This window comes from Myxocyprinus asiaticus, chromosome 34 (genome assembly GCF_019703515.2).
Source record: "Myxocyprinus asiaticus isolate MX2 ecotype Aquarium Trade chromosome 34, UBuf_Myxa_2, whole genome shotgun sequence".
Classification (NCBI taxonomy): domain Eukaryota; kingdom Metazoa; phylum Chordata; class Actinopteri; order Cypriniformes; family Catostomidae; genus Myxocyprinus; species Myxocyprinus asiaticus.
The window spans coordinates 32,819,942-32,834,510 of NC_059377.1; the positions used below are offsets into that span (position 1 = coordinate 32,819,942).

The window sequence follows — 14,569 nt, forward strand, 5'->3', positions numbered from 1 at the left end:
TGACTTTCTTCTGCTGAACACTAATAAAGATTTTTAGAAGAATATTTCAGCTCTGTACTGTAGCTCCATACAATGCAAGTGAATGGTGGCCAGAAATTTGAAGGTCCAAAAATCATATAAAGACAGTGTAAAAGTAATCCATATGATTTCAGAGGTTAAATCCATATCTTCAGGAGCAATTGGATAGGTGTGTGTGAGAAACAAATCAATATTTAGGCCCTTTTTTTCATATTAATCTCCACTTTCACATTCTTCTTCTTTTGTTTTTGGCATTTCACATTCTTTGTGCATATCGCCACCTACTGGGCAGGGAGTATAGTAAAACCTAACTTAAATATTGATCTGTTTTTCACCCACACCGTTCATATCATTTCTGAAGATATTAATTTAACCACTGGAGTCATATGGGCTACTTTTACACTGTCTTTATATGGTTTTTGGATCTTCAAAATTCTGGCCACCATTTACTTGCATTGTATGGACCTACAGAGCTGAGATATTCTTCCAAAAATCTTTGTATGTGTTCAGCAGAAGAAAGAAAATTATACATATCCCGGATGGCATGAAGGTGAGTAAATAATGAGAGAATTTACATTTTGGGGTAAACTATCCCTTTAAGTATGAGCAATAGTGATGCCTACCTTAGCAATGAGAATGCCTGGGTCATATTTTGGAACATATTTCATTATTAAGGTTTAGGTTTCTCCTAAAAAGTGCATTAAGCTACACTGTATTATTGTCCTATTATTGTATTATTGTCAAAAATTTTGAATCTAGGCATTAGGGTCATCACAACATTCTCCGCTGAGCGAATGAGCTCAGGTTTCTTAAAACGGCTGGTTTCTTTCACTCTGTTTAGTTCAGAGAAGGACAGGTAATCTTACACCCTGAAAGCTCTCTCTCTCCTCTTCTCTGTTCTTATTTTGCATGTTCCTGTTTTGGTAAGGGAAGATCTGTGTCTTTCTAATGAAACTCTGCCTTCACACCCATCTCCCATCTGGTACGTACATATAGTGTGTGGGTGTGTAATGGTGGGTGGGAGCGTAAATGTAATCAGGGGAATAAGAATATCTGTGTGCGTGTTTTCATTTTAACAGGAAGCCTTTGCTCTGATGAGACATCTCACTTCCTGTTTATAAAGCAACCATTGAAGTGCAACAATAGCTGGAATTTTGATAGAGCGACAGAGAGGACACCCCACTCACACCCTCCAGAGGAAAGCTTCAGCTTGTCACTCTTACTGACAACAATAAAACAAACATAGCAACACACTGCGAATCAGAGATGTATCAACATACTTAATTTTGTTAATCGGACTTAAATAAACAATTAAGTAGCACCTTCTCTATACCTTCTACTGTTATCAAACTCTGCCCAAAACAATAACTTTTTTGTTGTTGTTGTTGTTAATCATATTAAGTTAATAATTGTGGGAATCTCACGAAGGAATGTACTGATCATTTCTGAAAAAAAAGACAAATTAATTTGATTTAGCATGAAGAAAATTAGTCCTATTTGTAAACCATTATATGATTTTTGGCATTATGACAATTTTTTAAATAAATATTAATTAAGCAATTAATTAAATTAATCCTCCCCACCTCCCAAATTGTAATTTCTCTAATGCAAAAAAAAAAAAAAAAAGTCTTATTAGCATAAATTAGTGTGATATGATATTAACTTACAACTGTAGCCAACTTTAAAACATTTCTTTACAATTCAAATAATATATCGTTATTTTTATTTTTTATTTATTTTATATATTTTTTGCATTAAAGTAGGCTACTGACAAGTGGCAGGGATGTTTAAATGTTTATCATGAAAATAATATTACAATGCAAAATATCTTAATGGTCTTTAAATGGGTTTTGTTTCCTCTATGCAAAATATAATTTTAAAAAATTCTACGTATTTTGTGACCAGGGCATTTCTTGGCAGTTTTTGTGTGATTCATGCTATTTACTACATATTAAGTTTTACTACTTTACTATATTAGCTCAAACACTAAAAATCAGCTTAGGTTTGACAATAGTCTTTCTCTGTTACTGTAAAAACTGCTATTTTGGCTCATGGCTGATAAAAAAATTGTGGTGTCGAGCATTCCCATCTCTGAGGGTTATGTCATGTCAAGCACTCAGGGATTTGAAGACAGTCCAGCTGGACGTCTGGTGCCAAAATGAGGTGGATTACGACCTTTAATCCCAGCCACTCCAAGGAAGTGAACTAAAGCTGCCCGCGTCCTTCTCCAGACCACAGACCTCATGTAGCTCATCTTCCTGAACCTCTTTAAACAGGCTTGGAGAGGCAGCAGTGCTACTATCACTTGTTAAGATAGAAGAAAAAAAAAAACAGATGTACTGTAAAAAACCCCACCCCTCAGGGGACCAGCAACAGTCTGCCAAGATGAATATTTACACAATATCATGTGACGAGCGTTAAGACAGGTTGTCAGACAGTTGCATGTTTAACACTTCCTTAGAATGCCTTAGAACTGACAAAATAAATAAGTTTTATCTGTTAACATTGAGATACCGGAATTTGTTTTGTTTGAACTTGTGTTCCATGTTCCTTAAAAAAATATATATATATATATATATATATATATATATATATATATATATTTATTCCACTTTTTGTAGCGCAACAATTTCAAGTAGAACACTTTATAGTAGCCCTATTGCCAATTAAATTTTGTATAAAAAAAAAAAAAAAAGGAAAGAAAAAAGTTGAGGGTCTTCTTGAGTTATGTGAGTACAATGTATGAACTGTATTTAAATGATTTACAGGGCACACACTCCAAAACAGATTTCTACAATAGGAGTAATTGGACAGAAGGTTTGCCTGTGCCTTTAAAAGAAATGTACTGGATATAAGAGATTTGGCATTGAATGTTAGCATTATTTTTCTCAATAAGTGAATTCCCTAGAGCTTGGGCTATTAATAAACGCAGAGCTCTTTCTCAGAGGAACAGCTGTTGGAGAAGCTGAAATTTGTTCATATTCCACATCAAGGTTGTTGGTTTTTTCACATCGCAGAACACATTCATCTTGGTGGGCACTTATTGCATGTGTCCCAGACTTGCTCTTCCTATTCACACAACCCTTTAAAAAAAAAAAAAAAAGAAAAGAAACACAACTTTTAAAGCACTTATTTTTTAGCTGCTTTACATTATTTTGCTCTTTGCCACAGAGGACACAAATGAAGAAATAAGCTGTTGTGTTTTTCGACATATTGTTTTACAGTCAAACCAGACCCTGAATAATTTACAGCAGTAAGGCCTTGACATCCACAGGATCCAATTAGTCTAAATCCACATGCAATCAGTCCACAGGAGAAAGGCACAACAGGGACATCTCCAGAGAGAAGAGACATTATTAGCAAGTTTCTAAAATACAGAGAGGTGCACTGCATAAAGAGAATAGCAAATGCAACGGAGATTGCACCGGTACACTGACAGAACATAGAATTCTTGAAATTAGATCAGTGAACACAGAACGTGCTACTCATATACAAATGCCTCAGTCACTCGAACAAACCTCTGATAAGGTTCGACTGGCTATGTAACAGCAGTGCTTTAAAAAGCAACATCTATGTTTTAATAGGTATAGTGTATGATATTACAGTATAAGACAGTATAGGATAATGAATTGTTTCTCAACTCTGTTCCTGAAAGCCACACAACACAATATATTTTGGATGACTCCCTTATCTGACAACCATTACAGGTTTTTAAGAACTCTACTAAACAATGATGAGCTGAATCAGGTGTTAGATTAGGGACAAATTCAAAATGTATAGTTCTGGGGAGTCTTCAGGAACAAGGTTGGGAAACACTGGTGTAACATTTAGTATAGTATAGTATAGTATAGTATAGGTCCAATGGGGTTGGGAATCACTGGTGTGAAATTTACAATAGTCTAGTCGAGTCAAGTCTACTATACCATTGTTAGGTATAGTATAGCATAGGATAGCTTTGTATAGTATAGTATTAGTACAGTAGAAATGGGAAAAACTGGTATAACATTCAGTATAATATAGTATAGTGTAGTATAGTATCGTTTCAGTGGGGCTGGGAAACACTGGTATAACATGTATTATAGTATAGCATAGTATGGTATAGTATAGTATAGGTCCAGTGAGGTTGGGAAACAGTGGTATAATGTTTACTGTAGTCTAGTCTAGTGGAATCAAGTCTGTTTTACTGTTGTATTGTATAGTAAAGCATAGGATAGCATTGTATAGTATTAGTACAGTAGGGTTTGGAAACACTAGTATAACATTTAGTATAGTATATTATAGTAAAACATACAGTAGTATAGTATAGTATAGTATAGTAGGGTTGGAAACACTTGTATTACATGAAGCATAGTATAGTATAGCATAAAATAGTATAGTATAGTATTAGTACAGTAGGGTTGGGAAATACTGATATTACATTTAGCATAGCACAGCATAGTATAATATTAGTACAGTATTAGTACAGTAGGGTTGGGAAACACTGGTATAGCATTTAGTTTAGTATAGTATAGTATAGTATAGTATAGTATAGTAAAATAACGGGTGCGAGCTCATCTTTCATGTTGTTTTTTGATGTGTTATCACAAATAAACTCTCCTGTTGCTATGTGCTTGAGTTTGAGAATTAATTTTGGGATCTTAATTTTTATCTGTCCTGAAGTTTAAAAACAACTTTATACCATTTATGTAAACATATAATAAGTATTATTTTTCCTCTAATCAAGAAAGGAACCACATATTCATGATTTGAGGGACAGAAGATAACAATTTAAGCATGAACCACTGAAAAACCTATATCGGTTGACCACTAATCCAATTATTACTTAATATATTTAGTGGTTAAAGCCCAGCCTCTGACACAAGAGAGCAAACAAAAGCAACAAAACTGGCAAGGTGAGTTTAGATAACAGAATCTGTCCTTGCCAGTTTACAAAGGTGTTACAGTTAATAAAGCCCTGCAACATATAAACTACCTATCTGTGAAATTTGTATTAAATTTTTTGGTGACTTCATCAGTCAGACTGGGTGGTTTACATAACAAGCTCAAGAGAAAAGGGGCTGTTTCAGTTATGCCTAAGGGTGGAGTTGCCACAACTGTTTGTGTGGTTTCCAGCCAAAGGTAACAATGGCTTGCTCCTATAATTTCAAATGGAATATTTGTTAGACTTTTTTAATTTTTGTTTAATGGGGCGTGGATTGGTAGGGCCTAATCTTAATTATTGTATCATATGATCAGGCTTTGCTATAGTACGTTCTTTCTGGAATAGTCTGGTCTTGGTCTGATCCGATATGGCCGATTGAGTATCAAAGTGACAAAGTTACAATTAAAGGCATGGTTCACCCAAAAATTAAAAGTCTGTCATCATTCACTCATCCTCATGTTGTTCCAAACCCATTTTGGGGTGAACTGACCTTTTAAAAGGATGAAAGTCATGGCAATGAAAGTTGAGGAGAATTCTGGCTACTACGTGCTGGACACAACGACAGTGAGGTCATGGTCGAAACAGGGATGTGTGCAGTATACAGTACCAACCTGTTCCTGTTGGAACATTGGGCAGGAAGATACACACTGCCATCACTTGTTGTGTTACTGCCAAAGCTGTGCCCTGCTTAGCTCTCTCTGTCTGTCTGTCTCTCTCTCTCTCTCTCTCTCTCTCTGCCCAATGCTGCCAGCTCACCCATGTGCCAAGCCCACCACTAAACACTGGGCATTACGCACAACCATCACAGCTGATTCTGAACAAACCCTCTAAAGATATTTATATGTTGAGAAAGCCCATTTGTTTATATTACACACTGTTAGCAATTCAAAATAATGGAATCACCAAACTATTTATTCCTATTGGTGGATGATTATTAGTCAGTATTGAAAAATTAAAAGATTCAGATATAAATCATGATTTGAATAAGTCAGAAGAGATAGTATTATTTTGTGTAAATATACAACAAAACGTGTGCATATTAACTCTGGAAAAATATGTACAGTTTACCAGTCCTATACTGAGTGAGGGTGTAATTGCATGTATTTTTTGAACTGTAAAGTGTTTAAATCATCATTTTTACAGTCATTTTAGGCTTTGCTGACATTACATTGTCATAGAAACGAAGTTGAATAATTGGCTATAACTTTACATAGAAAAGCTTAGTAAGCACACACAATAAAATCATGTTAAGATGCATATTGTTTATGTCTTGTGGCTACACTTTTGAAATAGTGAGTATTTTAATGTTTACGGATTGGCCCCATTCACTTCCATTGTAAGCTCCTCACTGGAACACAAGAGTTTTGCTTTTATTTTTAAAGAAAAGGAGAGATGAGTCAAAATTAATTTTTGTGGTAACCAATATTATGCCTCAAATGCTGTCGATTGAGCTTAACTTGTATTGAACCTGGAATATTCCTTTAAGCCACACTTAAAAATGTATGAATTTCATTATATTAGATAACACCATATAAAAACAAGTGGCATCTGCAAACAAATTATTTTTCAGAACTAACAGAACTATCCTTTCTGAGCCATTTTTGCAATTACTTCTAACTAACTGGTATAAATGTGATTTTTATTGGAAGTGTGAAGTCAGTTCCTCTCAGTGTAGTTCAGCACATTAACTATGGACATGTTCCACTAACATTTGTTTGAAAAACCAAAAATACTTTGAACATTGAACACTTGTATCTATTAATTTAAAATTGTAAACCTATCAAACTTCTTTTTTTGAAATGTTGTGTTCGGAAAGTGTGCTTGTGTTTTCTTTGAAATAAATCCCACTTGGTTTGAAATGTCTGTTTTATTCTATTGCAATAATATTAAGACATTTTTAATTGTGTGAGTGGCTTAACTGTCCAAATACACTTTGCAGGGACACTGTATGTATACAACACCGCGCATGTATTATTAAACACCAGCCATTTACTGCCTAATCAAAATCAAACAAGCATAAATAGGTATATAATTAAATAAATATCAACCAATTTAGGAAGACATCTGTTCTCTCTTAACCTTGACGTCTTAACTCTGCAAATTAAATTCTTCATGCGTAGTCTCTCCTCCCCCTCAGCTGCACTTAATCCCAGTGTTTAAATCATTTTTCTTCAGCCCTAATTTAGCCTGTTACAGAGCGCTGATGGAGGCTGGGTGTTCTCTCTATTGATTGGTGGGCTGAGCAGATTACCGTAATAGCGGGATTAAGGTCCACATGTTGACCACGCGTGCCGGAGCTGCTCGGCCGTGGTGCCAACTCCCCATCAGATGGCTAGGAAAGCAGTAAAGACACATCGCTCGAGGACAATCTGTGTGTGTATTTGGCAACTTGTTAAGTTATTTTATTTGCCAACTCACTGACTTGCAAAATCATTGCAAGTCATTTTAGCAATGTTGTCAGGTATGATGTGGTCAGAATCACCACTGCTACCATATTTAACATGTGTTTACTTGCCTCAACACAACTCTTTGGGTGGAGACGTGCAGTGAGAGCCAAGAGTGATCATGTAAATGTCATAGATGTACTGACTGAATACTTGTGTGTAAACAGGTGTTACATAGTAAAATATTTTTGACAGGTAACGACCGAATCAACCTGACTTCATTAATAAATGTTAAGGGTTCAATCAGGTAGGAATAGCTCCTTAAGATAACAATGGTACATTTTCAATTTATACACTGCAGAGTTAACATTGTCCCTATAATTTAAACCACCACGGTGGAGAAGACTGAAAAAATGTGTAGATATTTCCTTTCGGAATTATTGTTCGAATGACATTAGATGGCAATTGTCTCTCAAACTGATCGTGGATCCTTAAAAATTGAGGTAGCTAAATGTCCTTGAAGCTATTTTATATTAAACTGTATTTACTCTAGTCAATTGTTTATCAACCAGACAGTTATTCAAATGATTCCAAAACAGGTAAAACTGCACTTCAGATGATGCCATAATCATGACTAAAACCTCCACCCATTTCTCTTATAAATCTATTTCTGTATGTGGGTGAGGATGTTTGATTTTATGAGTAATGAGTGGTATGATAAAGTAATGAAATATTTAATGGTTTCATAAACAGCTTTGTGACATATACACTTTATGCCAACTCTGTCATTTATACTTTACAGAAATGTTTTAATAAACCACATAAAAAATGAGTGCACACTCATTTTCAACTTCACCAACCCTCATCTTTCACTTGCTATGCCTGTTCTGTTTGAATCCTGAGTCCAAATGACACTAAGCAGCCTCAAATTGCTCCGGTATAACAAAGGCATTAAAATATTAAAGTTGCAAATGTAATCTTTTTTGGTGTGTCCAGATGGAGGAACTAGAAGCTTATTCAGGCCATGGGAAAAAAGAATTCCAGTAATCTACTGCTGATCCTTCACAATGGCACCCTTGTGCCTTTTGTTTTAGCCTTCCAAATGCATGTACTCAAAGCCACTGATAAAGTTAATGGTCCCTTCCTCCAGCATTGGGGATCTTGAGCTATAAGGGATTGCAAGAAGACTGTAAATGCTTGTTATAGTCATAGCAGAATGTCGAGGGGAAGTATAGGGTCAACTTCACAAGGTCGAAACAAGTTCAAGCTGTAAACTTTAAAAAGTACTAATGAACTGAGTGAAAATGGTCCAGCGACAAAGGGATATGTCAAATTAGGACCAGATTCCTGAAAGATATTTTGTAAATTGTGGAATGATACTTAATCTGTACATAAGCGGAAGCAGTAACAAACATCCATGTTCTTCATTCTAGGTAGACTACAATAGGAGTTCAGCATATGACCCAGATATTTGGCATAAACAGCTAGGTTTCTGTCTCAACTGGCCAAGGAGAATTTGGCCTTCAATGCCTCAAACGTCTTTCAATTTCAAAAGCAACTGGTGAGCATTCCATTCTCATTCACATAACGAGATTGCAGAAGAGCTGCCTTCCTCTTAAAATCCAAAAATCCCACATCTTTTAGCATTTAAATGGTTGAACCCAAGCCCCCTGGCTTTTCTCAGATGATGAACAAAAAAGCACTGAACATCTTACCACTTTCCTTTCATCTAAAAACAGTCACCTCTGGGATTGCATAGGTTGTTGAGGTCTCTTCACAACTCAAACAAGTAGTACAACACCCACTCAATCATTCCCGAGTGAACACGCTGAGTTTGTCTGATTTGCCCTGTCAAAAGGTGTGTAGTGTGTGAATCGAAGCCAAGTAAACAACTTGCTTCATTGAGGCTTCGCAAAGTAACCAGCTGCACATGAAAAGGAAGTGACTTTAGCTAAGGCTCATGCAAATTTCTCCCACCACATACTACACTATGTGCTTTGTCTATCAGCACATAACACAAGAACTGTGTCGTCAGTGCAGTGTCATCTGTTTTGTTTTGTTTTGTTTTTAACCAATGCCTGACACTTGGAATAACTGATGAGTTAGTTTACACCGTAAAAATGGAATTTCTATCTGATCTACCAGGAAATGTTTCTACCTGATCTACTTAAAACAATTAACGTTTGTTGATTTAACCTAATGCAGTCAGGTTGATTTAGTCATATTTAAGCAACATCACATGAGCAAAAGGGCTATTGTTCTATATCAGCACGGCTGTGATTCGGCCTCAGGTCAAAGATTGGCTAGCTAGTCTGTGCATTTCTTCTCCACCAGTGAAAATAGTTCCAAAAGAAACCAAAGCACCAAAAACTCCAGTTGTTGCACTGCTCTAAAATGCTGGTTTTGAACCAGTGGTGTTTTGTTCGTAAACAAATTCGTAAACGAATCTTACAGGAATAGTTCACCCAAATATGAAAATTCACTCATTATTTATTTTATTTATACCCTCACGCCATGGATTACTTTTATGCTGCCTTTATGTGCTTTTTGTAGCTCAAAGTTTTGGTCACCATTCATTTGCATTGTATGGACCAACAGATTTGAGATTTTTCTAAAAATCTTTGTTTGTGTTCAACAGAAGACAGAAAGTCATACACATCTGGGATGGCATGAGGATGAGTAAATGATGAGAGAATTTTCATTGGGTGAACTATCCATTTAAGTGAACAAATCGTTGTAAAATACGCTTATTTGTCGCCACCTACTGGCATAAATATGCAATCTTCAGAAATGGTCACTAAACGACTCAGTGAATTGAATCAAAATAAACGAAGAATCAAAATCCCCACCACTATTTGGAAAGATACAAACACGCTGAAGCGGAGTGGAATAAATATTGAAGCTTCCCAGTGCTGTTGAACTGTGTATCAGCGCTCTTTGAATCTGTCCAATCAGATTCTAGGACCTAACTCTTGTATAATATCTATATGTATTTTTCACTTAAATAAAACCATTTAGCATAATTTAGTATGCTGATAGTTCACATTTCTAGGTTACCAAACAAAAATATTTTACAGTGCAGCCAAAGCACCATGAGATTAAGATTAGACATCTAATAATTGCAAAATTGTTGCACCTAAAGAAACTAGAAGGCTCCCATCACCCTTGTAATATGCCTAATATAAGACAACAAAGCCAATAAAATAACAAAAGAATGAAGTATCCCGTTTAAAGTCATGTTGGTCATAAACAGACCCCTCATGACAAAGCGAAGGGGTACAGTGTGCTGACGCCATCCCAGTAATCGCCCCCCGCTCGCGCGCCCCCCAAAGCCCTTATGCCAGCAAATTCACCTCTTAATGCAGCCCAAAGTGAGCCGTGTAGATGGTTGTTGTGTCATTTGCCACGATCCTTCCCTCAAGTTATTCGACTGTTACATGAACTTTCGGCTTCACACGAGCGCGAGTCGGAGCAGATGTTTCTTGGCAGGATGACAACTGTGAAAATGCATTTGCACATCACCCTCTTTCTCATCATAATCGTTGTCAAGACACCATAACCAGTTTGACAGTTTGTTTCTAAACAAATAAGCACAGTATACTTCCTTATATGGAAAAGTCCATGCAAACTTAATGTAAACCTAAAATTGAGTAAATAAAACATAAGTGTGGCCACTAATCAAACTATGCAAATACGTATTAGCGTATGCAGTCTTACCAAATGTTTTTATTTACAAGTATCCTCATGAGAAAGATCAGTCATGCACATTCTTTAGGAAGCACGAACATATCCTTCGCTGCTTTTCAAACGCTTCATTCACATATTCTTTTATGCGCCACCCCGTATAGTGAAGATCCCAATTCAACAGGACCGTTATCCAAAAAAATCCCTGTAAATCGCGCTCCGTCCTTCTCTACGAAAGGCTTTGAGCCTTGATAATGGTAAGCTATATGCGAACTGACAAGCATCCGACAAGCTTTCAGAGAGAGGGGAGGAAAAAACTGAACAAAACAAAAAAAGTAAAGCACAATAGCCCCGCCCTAGAACTGTTCTAGCTCTCAAAATAACATTGGGTTAGGATTTAACACCATCCGAAGCCATTGATCGCTATTGTATTGTAGAAAAAAAGGCAAAAGTGTCTATAAAAGATATGTTTTTGAAAACTTAAGTAATCATGTCGATATGTAGGCCTATAGGCTATATGCTGATGGAAGATAACTTATTATTATTGCATGTTTGCATGGCCCCATCAAAAATAAATGTTTTTCAGTGATGGATCATGTGTTTCTGTGCATCAACAAGTTTTTGTGTTAAATAGCCTACACAACAGATGTGTTTCGCTAATCCTGGCAGGGATATGAATTCACAGCTCAAATAATAACAATTAGAACAAAAATCGTACATTTGTATGCACTTATGACTAACTTGGCTGCTGTCGGGTTATAAGGAGGAAGAGTGAGTCAATCGTGCTGTGCATCTGATTCTGCCTTGAAAATGCAAATCAAATCAAATTCTGAAGTCATGTAGATTATTCAAGGAAATGCATTTGGTCTCAAACTCGTCTAAAAGTGCAAATGTACAAACTTCACATCACATCTCTACATCCACTCAAGTCTTATTAATAGTGCATTTAGCTAACATTTCTGAACGATCACAGATAAAAAAATAAATAAATAAATAAATAAATAATAAAAAATAAAAAATAAAAAATCATGGTTAAAGCTGCAGAAGAGAAACTTCATAAAAAAATAGCTCATGGACAAACAGAATAGGTTATGGCAGATATTATATGGCCATCGTTCCGGATAAAGCCGTTATGTAGGCTATGCTACTAGAGAAATACATCATTCAATGTGCGACTATATAATTTCGAGTGAGTTGCCAATAGATTGATCTCTAATCTTAATCACATCCCAATTACACTGGCGCGGAAACAATCCCTATTCTTCACATCGCGGCAGCAAGCCAAGGCGAAATCAGATTCAGCCCGTCCGATTCTTCCTTCATTCAAAGTACGCGAACTGTTATCAAGACGAGCGATAAATCGATTTAACAGTAACAGTAAAAGATTCGTTATTTGATCATGAAACTTACCTCGATCCACAAAAATGACGTAATGAAGTTGTGGGGGCAACGGCACAAACGCAAGGTGACACTCCGAGAAGATAATTATGACAAACTGAGTGGCATCCGCAGTTTCCAAATGGCTTTGTTGTTGAAATCGCGAATCAGAACGATTAAGATCGTCTGGGTTTGTGTTGGGGAAACGATGTGATGACACCGACCGACGTTGATCAAGATCGAGATACATAGATCGACAGCGAAGTGCCCCGTGTGTTTTGTGCGACACCTGGAGCGGCGATGGTTCCTCCCTCTTCCACTGACTATTGTTTGTTCAGCATAAAGTTGAGTGCTGCGGAAACTCTGGAGCTGGGTGGACTTATAATGGTAGAATCGCTATCTTCCGGCATACAGTATAGCTATAATAAAAATATATGCTGATAGTTTACGATCTAATGATTTAGAAAGAGATAAAACATCAATGTATAACATTTATCTTTTATTTGAAAGTGCATTGTTCCAAGATGTTGGCAAATAAAAAGCAGCAATAGTTTTATAATAGTTGTAACAGTTTAATATATATATATATATATATATATATATATATATATATATATACTGGCGGTCAAAAGTTTGAAATAATGGCTCTTATGGAAAGAAATTGGTAGGCCTACTTTTATTCACCAAAGTGTCATTCAACTGATCACAATGTATAGTCAGGACATTAATAAGTGAAAAATTACTATTACAATTTGAAAAAAAATGCTCAGAACTTCTTAAACTACTTCAAAGAGTTCTCATCAAAAAATCCTCCACGTGCAGCAATGACAGCTATGCAGATCTTTGGCATTCTAGCTGTCAGTTTGTCCAGATACTCAGGTGACATTTCACCCCACGCTTCCTGTAGCACTTGCCATAGATGTGGCTGTCTTGTTGGGCATGTCTCACGCACCTTACAGTCTAGCTGATCCCACAAAAGCTCACTGGGGTTAAGATCCATAACACTCTTTTCCAATATCTGTTGTCCAATGTCTGTGTTTCTTTGCCCACTCTAACCTTTTCTTTTTTTTTTTTTTTTTTTTTTGTTTCAAAATGTCTTTTTCTTTGCAATTCTTCCCATAAGGCCTGCACCCCTGAGTCTTCTCTTTACTGTTGTACATGAAACTGGTGTTGAGCGGGTAGAATTCAATGAAGCTGTCAGCTGAGGACATGCGAGGCGTCTATTTCTCAAACTAGAGACTCTGATGTACTTATCCTCTTGTTTAGTTGAACATCTGGCCTTCCACATCTCTTTCTGTCCTTGTTAAAGCCAGTTGTCCTTTGTCTTTGAAGACTGTAGTGTACATCTTTGTATGAAATCTTCAGTTTTTTGGCAATTTCAAGCATTGTATAGCCTTCATTCCGCAAAACAATGATTGACTGATGAGTTTCTAGAGAAAGCTGTTTCTTTTTTGCCATTTTTGACCTAATATTGACCTTATGACATGCCAGTCTATTGCATATTGTGGCAACTCAAAAACAAACACAAAGACAATGTTAAACTTCATTAACAAACCAAATAGCTTTCAACTGTGTTTGATATAATGGCAAGTGATTTTCTAGTACTAAATTAGCAAATTAGCATGATTACTCAAGGATAAGGTGTTGGAGTGATGGCTGCTGGAAATGGGGCCTGTCTAGATTGGATCAAAAAGGACTTTTTTCAAATAGTGATGGTGCTGTTTTTTACATCAGTAATGTCCTGACAATACTTTGTGATCCCAGACTTTTGGCCACCAGTGTATATATATTTAAACAATATCACACTCAATATATATAACAAAACACAAAACCACATAAAACCACACACACACAAACATTAGTTAGCCATGTGCAATACAAGTATGACTAATACTGGCTTTATGTTCATGCTGTATAGTCAGAAGACTGGCTCCCCCAGCTGAGTCTTTCTCTCTCTCTCTCTCTCTCTCTCTCTCTCTCTCTCTCTCTCTCTCTCTCTCTCTCTCTCCACTAACTAAACATCTTGGAGTTTTTGTTCCTATTCTACTGTCACCTTTCAAAGACATCATGATTTTCTGTAAAGCTGCTTTGAAACTATGTGTATTGTGAAAAGCACTGTGCAAATAAAAATTACTTTTGTATTTATTTTGTTTTTATTTTACTTTATTTTATTTATTTTGTTATT

At 36.2% G+C, this 14,569-nt stretch overlaps 1 protein-coding gene across 4 annotated transcripts in view; it reads right to left on the reverse strand.

Annotated features, from left to right (window-relative positions):
- LOC127424924 (zinc finger protein 516-like) overlaps positions 1–12,665 on the reverse strand; it is a 68,702-nt gene extending 56,037 nt beyond the window's left edge. For 3 of the 4 annotated variants that reach the window (XR_007894542.1, XM_051670480.1, XM_051670482.1), the window contains exon 1: positions 11,041–11,268. The gene's annotated coding sequence lies outside the window, so the exon portion shown is untranslated. Of the gene's footprint in view, positions 1–11,040; positions 11,269–12,417 lie in introns of those variants that run through there. The other variant, XM_051670481.1, reaches the window with a different exon arrangement.
- Between the last annotated feature and the right edge of the window lie 1,904 nt (positions 12,666–14,569).